Raw genomic sequence first — 13,578 nt, 5'->3', positions numbered from 1 at the left:
GATGTGTACAATAAAAAGAAATAGTGGTGCAATCTGAACGATGTGGTGTGAGGGGAACAGGGACTGAAAATAAGTTAAAAGGTTGTTACAAGTATTGACAAACCAAATGCTATCCTGGTTGCTTAGTGGGGAGAAATCAAGTTAATGCTGTAAAACCATTAAATGTTGATCTTAATGAAGATACATAAGGGGTATGTCAATGGAAAAAAAGTTAGTTCCTGTGTCATATTATTTTTTACATTTCAGAATACAAATATCTTGTATTCTTTTCTATTTTCTATACACATTCTGTTTTTTTTTTTAAAGAAACTGTTGTTTCTTTTTATGTGTTCTTTCATTACATTAGATAATTATTTTCCTCAAGGTTTGCATTTTTCTCAAGGTTAGGATAAGAAATAACACGACCTACCAGAAGATAGCAAATACCTCATCTAGCAAAGCTTAAAGAAACAAAAAAAAAAACAACAGTGATTGACTTCATGCTGGCTGACAACTTAAGAAAAGTTAGGTAAATAATAAAGTACAGAGTCTATAAGGAAACAATCACTAAAATATAATTATGAGCATTGTTACCATTTTATGACTTTTTGTGGAATAATCTACCACCTTTATGCTGGAAGTTAAAAGTGAAAAACCTTTTGCCGCAAATACAGGAAGGGACAAAAATATTGGTCGTATCAATCAGCAATTCTTCAAACTATTTCTGCCTCTGTCGCTGAAAACAGGTATGGCACGATATGTTGCATTTCAGGTACAAATTGTGCACTGTGTACCAAATCCTAATGCCTTTGTGGAACGATCCTGACATACATTGCATAAGACAACTCCTCCTTGTTTCTTAAATCACCCGATTTCCTTTTTCGTCCTTGCAGAGTTAACCCACTCCCTGGTGAGAGAAAACAAACGATTTTCTATTAGTTCTCAAGATTCAAACAGTGAGTGTGACTCACCGTTGGCTTATACAACACAAACCTTCATAGTTCTCTAATCTCTCCTCTGCTATCCTGCCTCCTTCCGTCACTCCTCTGATTCTGTCTTTCTTTCTCCATTTTCCTCAGCATCGTGCAAAGTCTCAAGGGTAAACCGAATGTCCTCTTCCATTTGGCTGCTATTTTGGTCTTCATGTCAACAAGATATGAGTCACCACACCCTTCAGAAACATGGCCATAATCACTAAAACATGGCACTATTAATATAGGGATCAAATGGTTCATTTGCTGCTCAACCTTTACTCTCCTTCAGTCATGCACACGTTCAACAGCCGACTCAATAAAATGGGAATAAAAGAAAAAAATCTATCCAAACTAGTGAAGAAAGCACATATATTTCAAGAAGATTAGCCTATTTTTACATAGTGCTATTGAACAACTTATAGCAATCGAAATACAGAATAATAACCAATATGTGCCTCCATAACAGCTTTGAGCTGTAGGTGTAAGCAAATTGAAAGGTGGTAATTGTCTTATGTCAGGCTTCTTTTTTTTTTTTTTGCTTGAAAGAATCTTGAGAAAACTGAGGGGTAGATTAAGACCGAATTCCTTGTCTTAGTGTTAAATCGATCCCTATCGCTTTGCTGACAGGAGCAGCAATTAAAATATTCTACTGGGTGAGAATACACTTTAACAAACTTTTTATATCGTTAGCTGTTTTCGGTCATTTTTGTCACACTGATGTGACTTGAATATATCCAAATGATGTATGTTATCCAAAGCAAAAGCGATCTATCCTGTAACAGACTCAAACATGCCATGTAAAATTAGCATGCTTATTTATATGTATTGTTTCAATATACCTAATTTTGAAAGATGTGTAAATGTAACATAGGAGCTTTTTCTAACTCTCATGTAAGGCTAGCTATTACTTAAGACCACTTATAAGCCATAATTTAATCCATGCAATGCATTTTAACGAGACAACATCTTTAATGCAAAAGAAGAAAAAAACAAAGTAACAATAATTTTGTACATTTTTATTACCATAATCTGCACCTTTTATATGTGATATTTTTTGCCAGTTTAATTTTCTTCAGCAAACAGGAGCGTTTCTCTGTGAAAGGCAGGGTACACTCTGTACAGGTCACCAGTGCATCTTTTATTCAGGACAATAGAACAGACATAGAATTGAACAAGAGACATAATATAAAAACAAACATTTAAATTGACAAAAATTCAATAATTTAATTGTAAAAGGGAGTAAGATGTGTGCTTGATCAAACAATATCCCTAATCAAATATTTTAAAAAGACAATTTAATTTCAGTACTTTACCTGCAATCATTGCAATGAATATAAAACTCCCCTATAAGTTATGTTTTATGGATTTATTAGTGAATGAGTTTATGTGGCTTGCATCTACAAACTGTGAAATTATTTACTACCAAGTTTGTGCCACATTAGTTACTCTTCATGTCTCTTGTATTGTTATTTTTTTATTTTTCTTCAAGCAATGGCTTCAAACCCTTGTATGTATACAATCCCATGTTTCTTTTATGTTGAAGTTGATACTCTAATTACCTGATTTTGACCTTGACTTTAGAAAGAATTTGAAAATCAATATTTAAGATTGAGATAAATACTAAAAGTCTGTTTATAAATAGATGCTGACTTCAACACTGTCAACTTTTCAGGATTTTGGCTTGTGTTTAAAATCATCATATATCCACACCTCTTGAGCTTTTGTACAGCATGTAATATAACAAGAAAAACTTTAACATATTTTATTGTTATTTTACATGATAGAGCAACTCAAAAAACACTCATAATTGTTAAGTTGAAGGAAAATTAAACTTTTCTACAGTTACATTTGTAAATAACAGAATAAAAAAATTGCATCCACATTTGTTTTCAACCTCTCTGACTCAATACTTTCAATTTTTCACTTCAATTACAGTGAAGTTTAACAAAGTCTTCAAACGTCTGCCTAAAAAGTCACACAGCAGCTGATCCAGAACGCTGCTGCTCGCATTGTCACTAAAACCTGAAAAATAGAGCACATCACCCCAGTTTTTAAGTCCTTACACTGCCTCCATGTAGCTCAGGGGATAGATTTTAAAATACTTTTCTTATTTCATAAATCACTGAATGGCTTAGCACCAAAATATATTAAAGACCTGTTGTCATTGTGTGAGCCTTTCAGACCACTCAGGTATTCTGGTTCTGGTCTACTCTACAACCCAGAACTCAAACATGGAGAAGCAGTATTCACTTTTCTATGTTCCTCTAATCTGGAAGAAACTTCAAGAAAACTGCAAATATACTGAAAGACAGAGTTTCTTTCAATCAGCCTATGAAACCCACCTAATTAGAGTTGCCTTTGATTGATAACTAGAACACTAATCGATATATTTGATGCATTTGCTTGGTGGACAAATGTAATGTTTATTGCTTGTTTCATAATTGGTGCATGTGTTAAATTGTTATGGTTTAAAACACTTTGAACTGTCTTGTTTTTAAAATGTGCTATACAAATAAACTTGACTTTATTCTATAGCTTTCCACATCTAGAGACTGCAGTTTGTTTTGTAAAATAGCAAAAGCTCAGTCACCTCAGATAGACTCTGTCAGAGCATCAATTTCTGTGGCCTTTTCAGGGATTCTCAGTTGAATTTAGGTCTGGATTTTGATTGACAATGACATATTTTGATCTACAATAGACCATTCTATTTTTATTTGTTGTCCTGCTACATAGTGAACCGCCACCCCAGTTTCAAGGCTTCTGTAACCTTTAACAGGTTTTATGAGGATTGCTAGGTAGTAATTAGCACCGTCCATATTCTCTTTAGCTTTACCCATTTTCCCTGCCCCTTGTATAGATTGAATTAGGCTGAAGCTTAAGGAGGCATTCAGAGAAAGCAGGTCAAGCCAAACCCTCTACATGGTTTTGAAAAAAACAACAACAAAAAAACAAGGATTGCTGGAGGAGGAGGAGGATGTCAGGATTCCACATATAGAAATCACATAAATTAGCCCCTTTTTCTACTATTTGCTTCCTACAATAGTCCATTCTATTGGAGGCAGTGTCCATGCCTCTAGTGTCCATGGAGGCATGGACACTGCTGAAGTTTTAAATTTTACCCAAACGCTAATGTTTGGCTGTGATGAATGTAATGCACCACTCTGATGAAGCTTACCAGAAAATGTGTGTGCACTGTAAACAACCCCATGGGGAGTAGAGCTACAGCATCTTTGCAAACATGGACTGAATGACTTCATTCACTTCCTCCGCTGCCAACTGCAACCATAGGGCGACTAAACTTCAAAAACATGCAGAAATGGACATCATTATTCACCCTGGTTGAAATTCAACAGTTGAAATGTAGCTCAATGGGATATTTCTCCCATTGAGCTACATTGAAGGGAGACTGAAGGGAGATGAGAATTGAGCAGAATTGCGTAGGAAGGCAAGGGCCAGGCTTTTATGCTAAGGTACAAGATAGAAGTGGGAGTGGTTTGGACATAGTCTTGTACCCAAAATGTAATTGTACCATGTTGGATGAAAGGTTGGAAAAAGCTCCATGAGATGACCAAAACTTAAGATACTGCATGTTTGTTTTTTAATCTAACTGTGCTATAATATTACTTTCGACTTGTCTGGTATGATCTTTGGTCAGTAGGATGCTGTTTATTCACTAATATTATTTAGAAATAAAACCTTACTTTGTGTGACAATGTGTCTTTTTTCTTTCAATTTCACAATTATGTGGGGTTTTTTTGTTCTGTAGCACAAAAAAGAAAATGCAATTAATTTTGAGGTTGCAATGTGACCAAATGTGTCAAAGTTGTATTATCTCTTCTCCCGCACACTGAAAGTTGTCAACTGCATTTGACAAAATCGTGAAATTAAAACACTGAAGAAAGCTGGAGAGTTCAAATATAAATTATGTAAGCAAGCCTCACTGTCTAAGAGAAAATATACCACACTATGAAAGCCAAGTATAGCAGAAACTATCTCCAGCCTACCACTCATGTGCAAAGCTAATTAATAATTTCTTAGCTGATGTCCTCTGTGAAAGACATCAGAGGGTTGAAACACGTCACTGGGTTTCTGTTGCGTACGCGTTTCTGCAAACAGAGTTCGGCAAGGCATTTCTAGAGACCTCTAGGCGTTTCTACTTTGATGAGGCGCTGATAAAGGAATTGTGAGGCTATGAAATGCAGAGGGACTGAAGGGGATTAGCATTGTTTAAGCCTTGTACTGTATTTTCAGATTCACCAAATCAACTCAGCGTGCGCTTCTGAAGAAAGCTTTACATGTTGTGTAATTTTACAATTGCATTAATAGAAAGAGCTTTTCTGTTTTTATTCTCCCCCAAAATGCCAGCTTTCCTCCAATAAGTGATGATGTGTGTCACTCAGAATGAGTACACACACCGCCAGTGCACACGCAAACTCCGAGTTCTCGTCTGCAAAGTTAGCAACGCTTTTCAGAGTAAATGTGTGGAAAAACTTTGCTGTGAACCTTGCTTGTGTTTGTGCGGAAGACCAGAGCAGCTCGACAAAAATACACACCCTAGTATTAACACAGAGATGATAAAGACTTCAAAGCCAAAGTCTCAAAAAGGAATAAAGGAAGGAGGGGTGATTTATGCCAAGGGAACAACACACTGGTGTGACCAACTTTCATTTTATCCTAGTGACACTTAACCTAACCAGGAATAAGATGACCCATCGAGACATAAACTCCTAGACCTTTGAGGGTGTGTTGTGATATTTGGCGCCAACATATTAGCAACAGATACAATGGGTCCGGTATGCTAATAAGGGGCACTTAAGAAGTTTGAAATTGTTTGTCCAGAAAAATTATTGATTTTACTCAGGTTTAAGGATGTTCAAAGTCAAGACTTGTTGAAATGCTCCTCTGTCCATTCCTAACAATACCTGCCAAAATATACCACAGGGATTAAGGAATAGTTTCCAACAAAGGATATACATTGTCTTAGGTAGAGAGGACATGTGCATGTGGAGAAGCTGCACATGTGTAAGGTAAGCCAACAGAAACCTTCTTCCCATAATGCAACCTGCTTCTATATGCTCTTAAAGTGCTCTATCATAAAACGGATATCACAATGTTTACATACATTACAATATATGTTAACTTTTGTAGGGCATATTACTGAATACATTTTTACTGTGAGTAGGACACAAAGTGCTTTATGTTTTTATTAATAAAAGAGACAGCTTTCAATACATTGTAGCATCATTATATCAAGAGTTATTTTTTTTCCCGCTGATATGCCGGTCTGCTTCCAACCTATCCAGTCACAGAACATAATTAAGAGTTTTATTTTTGACCAAACTAAATGTTTTTATGTGGGAATGGCTTGTCACAAAATTTCCGTTCTGTGCTACAGCTGTAATGATGCTCTCGCAGGTGTGCATCTACCAAAATCTGCTGTTTTTCTGCATATATTGTCTGTTTTGTTTGCTTCTCCATTCATTCTTGCTTCAAGTCAGACTTGTCACAGTTTATTATTATATTCCCGGAACTCGGGAATCTTTTAAAGGTAAAATAACCGATTTTAAAGCTTACAGTAATCATTCCTTGATTTATGTCGGAGGAGAGAGCAAAGCCTAGATGTAAATTATTGGTTGAGGTGGATGTTTTTGAAGGGACGTGTTTTTGAATAATAACTAAAATTGGAAAAACTTAGGGAACTGTCAGTATCGGTCTATCTTCTAATGCTTTGTAATTTCCCCGCTACCTCTCTTACACACTGTGAGCCTTTTCTCTCGCTCTCATTTCTTGGTACTTCTTTGCACCATTCAACACTTAGACTCATGCGTCATCCTCTTTTTCTTTGAAAGTCAGCTCACAGGCAGTCCATGTCATGATGACATTTCGTACCCAGAGCTTGGATGCACCTTAATTTGAATTCACATATTTTCCAACCATTCTTCTTCCTGTACGTTTCATTGACTTTTTGTCAATGAAGAATATTCTTTTATAAAATAATTAGCAAGAAGTTTTATACTGGGCAAATTTGATATGATTCATAGCAGTTACCACATGCTACATTCGGGCGTATGTGAATTCAAGCAGCATGAACGGGGGAAAACAATGATAAAGTCATCTTTTTGTGAAATAAGTGAGGGCCACCTTTGAGGTCTTGGTCATAGTAAGTGCAAGAAATCTATATGGCTGCACAGAGGTGGTGGAAATTTGCCACTGACAAGGAAAAAGAAAGAATTCGATGACAATGTTGGAGTTTTTACTCTGAAATTTATAGATGGAGAAAGATGAAGTTTTTATCCACCATAATGAAACAGGTCAAACTGCACTTTATAGTTCAATTTTGCTTCAAGGATTACTCGGGAAACCCGGAGATATTTGCTACCACTCTGATGTTATTTTATGAAATATAGTTCCCTCAATAATGTTTTAATGTGCCTGTACAAAAATATAGAAAAAGACATGAGATACATGATGGGAAATTCTGAGAAACTAGCTTTTGAAAGTCCAAGTTGTTGGTTCATATAGAGTCAGACCTCAGCTTGTTTCACTGGATGGAGTAGTTCTCCAGAAGCTTATTTTTTCCAGATAAAAAATAAATTATATGCAAATCACAACACTATTTTAAAAGCAGCATAATGGGATGATGAACTTTGCTTTTTCTAAGATCTGACAACAGAGGAGCAGGAGTTTGGCTTTTTCCATCCGGGGCTACTAAATTTCAGCAAATAGTCTACCATATGGCAATTTACTTGTGTGACAAAAAATTATCTAGTCACTTAAACTGTTTAAAATGCTAACTATGTGAATTCAAGCAGCATTCACATAGGGGAAGACCTGTGAGGTTACGCTCCTGCTAAACATTTTATCTTAACATTTTCAATTTTTCAGACCATTATTTGTAACATTTTCTGACAAAATAATTTGCATCTTTCTGCCCCTTCCCACTGCAGCTACAGCAATGCTACGGAGGTACGGAGGATGGGAATGTAGTTTCTCTGAATAGATGGAAGGGGACAAGGACGCAAATTATGATTCTCGCATGTATCAGCATGGGGAACGAGTGTTACCACAGCTGCAAGGATGGCTACTCTTCTCTTGGTGGACCTTGAACATGTTTACTGCGCAACTCTTTCCTTTCTGCCTTTTAGAAAGCATTTGTTCCAACATACTTATTTTTGCTTTTGTGAGATCTTATTAGTTTTGGGGCTTTTCAAAAATAAAACCAGAAAAAAAAACTATCAATATTTTCCAGCTCAGTGACACAGATGCCATAAAATGGCACTATGTGCCTGGAAAAATATGTATGTACTACAATAGGAGTGCATGCATTGTCTTTATGACAGTCATATTTCTACATCTCTGGGGTGTAGAAATAGACTACTTGATAAATATGTCCAAGCTGGTAACTATTCTAGATGTAACCTTTGGGAGTGTTCAGTTTTTGTGTGAAAGACTAAAACTGTGTAGATTTACAGACATGGATTCAACAGCTCTCAGCTAATCAAGTCATGTATTGCACCACATGACCTACAGTTGAATTAACCAGAAAGCAGGCATAGTGATGAGCAAGAAGCTTGTAAATTACCACCAGCAGACACAGTTTCTTGCAGTTCATCCTGAACCTGATCACCTTCAGGTATTTATGATGCACTTTCTGGCTCTCATAAAGAAAGACCTGTTTTTCTGGTCCTCTCACCACATTCACAGGAGTGCCACCAGACTTCCCCCTTCCTTTAAACCACATTGAAACTTGTTAGTTATATAAAAGTTTATAGTTTGAGATATAACAAGACATGTGGGTCAGGAAATACAGATTAAAGGTTAATCCAAACCCCTTTCTCTCCCTACCTCTGATCCATTGGGCACAATGTCCTACAAGTTGTAGATGTCCTGCTTGATTCAAAGGAATGAATTTGGCTCATCTCTCATCAAGTTCAGCAGAAGGATGTTAATAACTCATCAATGGCACAAAGGTGCGCTGAAACAGGAAAACGTCTAATACATGCAGGGCAGTGTGACCTGATGAACAGGGCTGGAAAACACTGAAAAGAGCCAAATAGGATAAATAAAGAAAAACCTTTAGCTCTGACACACCCGTCACAACAAACACCTTTCCAGCAGCTTTTAACTAAGAGAGCATTTAAAAAAAAAAATTAAAAATTAAAAAACGTTGCTGTTAGTATCGGTGTCCTTCATCTTCATTTGGGATTCACAGTGATAGCAACAGCTAATAATGTGACTATTAAAAAATACAAGGAAACATTAAAGAAATAATGATGACAAAAAAACATTAGGGACTCAAAATAATTTGCATTTGAGATTTTTGGCAATCCTTTATTTATTCATATGAATTAAGTTACACTACTGGCTAAATCTGATTTTGCAGTAGCACAATAAATATGTGGATTATATTTAAATTATACAAAAGGTTCAAACATGTAATTTCTTTTATTTCCTACTTTTTATTGTCTACTAGTCCAGGGGATCTCTTGGAAATATATTTAAGTGCTTATAATCTTTGACACAACCATTAGGCTAGCAATAAAAAAAAATTACCTGGAAAACTGAATTAATTTCTGGAATTTAGTTCAGAAGCTCATTTTTTTCACCATGTATAATGTGTGTGGAATCTTGTAATTTCTGTACATCACCTTCGTTCAAATCTCTATGTAACTATAAAACCCTCATCCAATACAAAAGTCATTTTAAAGTGTCACAAAGCAAATGACTTCAATCTGACATACAATCCAAGTTTCCAAGATTCCCATTACAGAGCACCTCTTCCCAGTGATTTTCACCACTCAGCTCCTTCAGACTAGCCAGCAGCAATTAGCAAACACCTGAAGGAACTGCACAGCTGCTGAACTCATTATAGGAGCTACTTCTCCATGCAAGACTAGTTAATATGTTGTTAAAGTGTTATTAGAGAAGCTATGTTTTGATGATTTGCATTGGATGATATATGTAGTGGAAAGAGCAGTACTTTCTTAAAGAGACAGAGGCCCAATTTCAAGGTATTAAGTTACAAAGTCAAATTTATTTTAAGTCATGTTTGATATATGCAACATTTTTATAACAACTAAAGGTAACAGTTACTTGACTGCACTGTGAAATTATCCTCTGTGACTGGAAAACACACAATGCTGCCCCTTTAGCTGTTTACAAATTTAGCCACTGTTGAATAAAAGGCAGATTTGAGGAAAATACAACCAATATTTCCTTCTGTCAACTGATTCTCTCACCTGCACAGTACATTACTGCAGCTCCTCCAGAGTTGCCAAGGGCCTTTTGTCTGCTTCTTCGAATAATGCTCTGTTTTAAATCCTAATCCTTCTTTAAACTTCTCCACAAATGTAACCCCTGACATGTTTACTGTGTTCCTTTGTCTTCACAGTTCTCCTTGTTCCCCAATTTTCTCTAAAAATATGACACACGTGGGACAGATTTGCAACTTGCTTGTCTGTTGAAGGTAATTGATCCAAGAGTATTCTATTTTCAGGGTAAAGGAGTTAAAGGGGCTTCATACAACCGTACATACAGACTGTATACACACGCACCACAGAGTTTACATTACTAATTTAACCATGTTTAAAAGCATTTGTTGTCTTTTCACCTTACAATTATGTGCTACGTTTTGTTGCTCATTTACAAAACATACAAAATTTCAAACATTTAAAGTTGTATTAGGAATTTTTCAAGGAAATGCAACTGAAGTGCAATAAGTGGAAAAACCATATGGTCTGAACAGTGGTGCATCACACACAATTTGTCTGCAGAATTCCAGCAGTGAAAAAACAGTCCTTTTTAAAATGGGCCCACAGTTAACCATTACTTTTTCTGTAATGTTTGGAAATGAGGTCATTTGGGCTGGGAGTAAATACAGGCACAGAAAGCAATCCGGTCCTAGCGGACATTTGCTGGATATGGAAGGGAATGCTCTAGGAGTGACTCATATGTCTGGTTGATAGGAAGAATATAAGCGCGTCTAACATGGTTATGTATTCTAACAGAAACATTTAACGCAACATTTACATTCATGCTGCTACAGCAAAGTGCAGATGACATGAACACTGAACATGGCAGCAGCTCCTAACCCAGACTACTGATTAAGGAAAGGCATCTGCAAACCTGAAAGTGATCTATGTATGGAACACATCTCTTCATTTTATGGTGTTAAACATTTCAAGGGTGACTATTAATGAGGTGCTTTTGGAGTTAGCAGACCTTTTGCATTCCAGCAATTCTTAAGAGAAAGCACTTGTGTCCAAGTTCAGCGTAAGACACAATGGGATTTCTCATAGCTTGTCTTCCAATGTGCTTGTTTTCTTTCTGTCCCTGTCTTCCTCCTCCCCTCAGTGTTATTCTCACCTCCAGCTCCCAAAACTGCAGCCTGGCTGACTCATCACTGGCCTCGCTATTAGGCTCTTGCCAACAAGCACTGATTAAATCATAAAGGAAAAGAAAAAGAAATATTATTGAACACGCTGGGTCGTATGCATGTGCCAGTAATTGAATGCCATAAACAAAGTGATAAAACCTGTGCAGGCAGCTGTTGGAGCTTTCTTCCAAGCCCTGTTTGAATAATCATTTTTTTCCAGTGTATAACATCAATTATAGATGTAGACAGAGTGGACAAGAGACAGCAGATGTGGTTTATAGTCTTAATTCAACAATGACCACAAAGAAGATATCTGCTCACGAAGTTGCAGTTATTAATTTTCTACCACTAGAGGGCAGAATAACTTTAAAACAAACTGATATTTATAGCCCTAAATTATCCTTAACTAATTTTTTTCTCAAACATAGATGATTTTCTACATGCAGAAAATGCAAAGCAACATTTCCATGCTTTGCCAGAAGTATTTCTGCTATTTTCTGTAAAGTAAAAAAGACAAACAAATATTTGAATTGATATTCTTGTCACCAACCCATCAGCATTTTCTGTACATAAAAATAAGGAGTTTACTTTTTCTCACTTGACAATTGTTTTGTGGTGATGCAGTGAAACTAAGTAAATGAAAAGAAGTGAACTCAACACATGATCTAATTTTTATTCTCCATCCATTTTCTTTACACCCTTGTCCCTTAGTGGGGTCGGGAGGTGCTGGTGCCTATCTTCAGCTAACGTTCCGGGCGAGAGGCGGGGTCACCCTGGACAGGTCACCAGTCTGTTGCAGGGCAACACAGAGACACAACCATGCACACACACACTCACACCTAGGGACAATTTGGAGAGGCCAATTAACCTGACAGTCATGTTTTTGGACTGTGGGAGGAAACCAGAGTACCCAGAGAAAACCCACCATGCACAGGGAGAACATGCAAACTCCATACAGAAAGACTGGGGCCGGGAATTGAACCCAGAACCTTCTTGCTGCAAGGCAACAGCTCTACCAACTGCGCCACTGTGCAGCCTTAATTTCTATTCTGAAATCCTAAAACATTACAAAACAAAGTACACCTTTGAGGCTTGGAGACACAGCTATGAGCACAGCATTTTTGTTGGAGCCAGGTCTGAGCTTAGGCTGAGTGCAGTAACACTGTGATATTTCCTTTTTTAGTCACTTTCTTGCAGATTTACTGCTGTAACTGAGATCACTGTTGTGTCTCATAAACCAGTGTGGGTAAAGCTACAGCTGTTACACTGGTGGACTTGCAATTGACCATAAAATACTTTTTTTATTTAGAGGACTTCAGATTGAATTCAGTGACTGCAGCAGCACCACCACCATGCTTAACAATTGGTCTAAGGGCATTTTACGACACACAAAGATTTTTTTGGAATATTTCACAAAATCTTGGTTTGCTCGGCACATCCAAACAACACCTGACTTGATGTTGTTTGGCTAAAAGACATTGATTTTGCAACCCTGTTGATATGTATCTTTACAAACCCAACTGTGTTGCCACGTTCTGTTTAGAAAGACGAGGCTTTCCCCCTGCAGCCCCTCAAATTAGACGCAGTTGTTCCGTCGTTTGCTAATTGTACTTTCATGAACTTTAACATTTAATATGCTAACTGAGTTCTGACTGAAGCTAAATGAGGTCGGCTGAGCATTACATGGTCTGGCCTCAGAGTGAACTTGCCGAGACTTCCCCTCTTGGGATTTTTTTAAAATACCTTACATTTTTTTCAACATCTGAATATGTTTTGCACTCCTTGTAACCTTTCCTGGATTCATATACAGCAACAGCTGTTCTCTAAGGAATTTCTTGATGTCTTGTATTCCCTGCATTTGTAGCATCGCAAGGCTGAATGACTTCAGGAAATTGCCAACACCCTCTGATTACACACTCACTGGCCAGTTTATTAGGTATACCAAATATAGTGGTGTGAATCAACCAATCGCATAGTAACACAGGCGACTTTATGAATGGCGATGCCTACAAGTGGTCCGAGCTGAGCGTCAGACTGACATAGAAAGGGAATTTAATTGACTTTGAACATGGCATTGTTGTTGGTGCCAGGTGGAAATTAAATATTGGATGTTTACACAAAAATGAACTCCAAGCAGTTGGAGGACAGCAGGAGATGACCAGACCGAATACCACACCTGTCAACTAGAGCAGAAAGCCATGGCTATAATTCACAGAACCTCACCAAAGTAAAACAATAACAGGCAGGAAA

The 13,578-nt window shown here is 37.1% G+C and overlaps 1 protein-coding gene across 1 annotated transcript in view; it reads left to right on the top strand.

Annotated features, from left to right (window-relative positions):
• The first annotated feature begins 1,380 nt into the window (after positions 1-1,380).
• LOC103462393 (ferritin, heavy subunit) overlaps positions 1,381-13,578 on the top strand; it is a 201,145-nt gene continuing 188,947 nt past the window's right edge. Inside the window, exon 1 of the mRNA XM_081605140.1 lies at positions 1,381-1,388. The gene's annotated coding sequence lies outside the window, so the exon portion shown is untranslated. The remainder of the gene's footprint in view (positions 1,389-13,578) is intronic.

This window comes from Poecilia reticulata, chromosome 3 (genome assembly GCF_904066995.2).
Source record: "Poecilia reticulata chromosome 3, P_reticulata-male-v2, whole genome shotgun sequence".
NCBI lineage: Eukaryota > Metazoa > Chordata > Actinopteri > Cyprinodontiformes > Poeciliidae > Poecilia > Poecilia reticulata.
Note: the sequence above shows the minus strand (reverse complement) of the source record. Positions and strands in the feature narration are given on the sequence as shown.